A 2378-nucleotide genomic window follows, 5' to 3' on the forward strand; every position below is an offset into this window, starting at 1 on the left:
CGCTGAAGGCATGTCCATCCTACTCTAGTCAGTCGGAAGCGCCGGTTTAATACACAGTTGTAGGGTGGTTATGGGAGCACCGACCATCTCCTATCTCTTTTTCACCGATGACGGTCTTTTATTTTTCAAAGTCACAAGAGGGGAGGCAGTGGCGGTCAAGCTAAGGCTTGTTTGAAAACAATATGAAGCCTGTTTGAGGCAAAGAATCAACTATCACAAATCCACCATCTCATTCATCATGAACATGGCTTAAGGTATTTAGGAGGATCTCGTAATTTTTTTTTTTTTTTGGGGGGGGGGGGGGGGGGGGGGGGAGGTTATAGTAGTTCAGAGTGAAAATTATGGTAAATATCTTGGCTTTCCAACAATAGTTGGTCGAAATAAGAGAGCTATTTTCTCATATATAGAGAACAAACTGAAGCACATGATCCTGGAATAAGAAATTTTTGTCTAAAGTCGGCAATGTCGACCTATTCGATGAGTGTTTTTCTCCTACCTGGAACCCTCTATGCGAAACTAGAGAGACTCATGAATAGGTACTGATGGGTAGGAGGTGGAACAACCAGCAAATATATCCATTGTCTCGCTTGGGACAAACTTTGTATGCCTAAAAAGTTCGGTGGTTTGGGATTCAAGAACGTACATATATACGCGGACCCAGGAATTTTTTTCAGCGGGGGCAAAATATTAAAGCAAAATTGATAATTAGAAAAAAAAAATGAAACACTTAAAAAATATAGTCATAAATAATGTTGGATATAGAAAAATTATAAAACACATCAAAACATTATCAAAATATTCATAACAAAATATGAACATAATCAATTTGATAAAATAATTTGAATAAAAGATCCATTATAAATTACACATCTCATCTAATTATTAATATAAATGAAGATTATATTATTGTGTTGAAGCAATATGCACTATTAATAATAGTGAAAATGTGAAATAATGAGAAAAGGTAGTGTTAATAATGAAAGCAATTAAGGGGATTTGAACCCTGGCATACCTTAAAGCCAATCACATGCTCAGCCAACTAGGCAAAAGCACATTTTATGAATATTCCTCTATTTTTTAATACTTATACTAAAACTTGTACTATATATACACATATACATACAAAGGTTATATAAGGGGTGGAGGTGGGGTGAGTGGGGGCAGCTGACCCCACTGCCCCCACGGTAGGTCCGCCACTAAATTATATAGTTTCAATCTTGCCCTTTTAGCAAAGCAAGGCTGGAGATTGATTTCGACTTGGAATACACTTGCGACAAAGGTGTTTAAGGCTAAATACTATCCCTCCTCAACCCCCTATAACGAGTTAGCAAAGTGGGTTGGGAACGGAAAACCTACAAAAGTTTGGGGAGAGCCCTGGTTAGTTGACAAGTTGAGCTAGTTTATTGAAACAACCTGCCGGCCCATCTTGCTGAAGCTAAGGTAGCTTCACTCATGCTACCGAACCGGGATAACTGGGACGTCGATCTGTTGCATAATATAATGGATGAAAGAGATAGGTCCCAAATCATGCATCAGCCGTTTGCATGAGGATGCATGGTACTGGAAGTCAAGTCTGAATGGAGCTTATACGATTAAAGACGAATACCAGTGACTTGTTGGTGAAGCCCGACTTTCAAAGGCTATTTTGACGACTCGAACACGTTGTGGAAACTGGATATTACGTACCCCAAGAATAAAGAACTTTCTTTGGCGGGCCGCAAGAGGCATCTTGCCAACAAAAGCAAATCTACAAGAGAAAGGCCAGGGGTGGAGATTTCGGCAATCTGTGGGTGTTGTGGCGAGGCATTGGAAACCATCCCCTATATTTTCTTGAATGCAGGGCATCACATCTAATCTGGGAAAGAGCTCATTACAGTAGTCTCATTACGCAAGGCTAGATTTTCAACCATTGGTTATCATTCCTTTTGCACACAAGCAGTGGCGAAGTGATGTCCAAATTAAAGTCATGTTTATTTTAGAGGCTATTTGGCAGGCGAGGAATTAGCTTTACTTGGGTGGGGGAAGTCGTGGTTAAGCGATGATGTTTGGTGAGCGGCAGAGTCCAAGGCATGCGGCCAAGCGAAAGAGGGTTTCTGGGCATGCTAGTAATACTACACAAGGGGAGGATGCATAGATGCACTATGTGTGTAAAGTGGATGCGATTATCAATCAGGATGACGTACACAAAGGTAACCTTTATACCAGTGCATTATACTAAGTTGGGAGATTTTGTGGCAGCAACCAATGGCGAACTGTAGTATTCATCAGACCCGTACGTGGCGCATGTAGAAAAGCTCTCTCATTGTTGAAGGGAAATAGATCAGATTGGATAACGTTAGATTTGAGTCTAACAACCAAAGAACAATTAGGAATCTAGC

This window comes from Ipomoea nil, unplaced genomic scaffold (genome assembly GCF_001879475.1).
Source record: "Ipomoea nil cultivar Tokyo-kokei standard unplaced genomic scaffold, Asagao_1.1 scaffold2422, whole genome shotgun sequence".
Lineage (NCBI taxonomy): Eukaryota > Viridiplantae > Streptophyta > Magnoliopsida > Solanales > Convolvulaceae > Ipomoea > Ipomoea nil.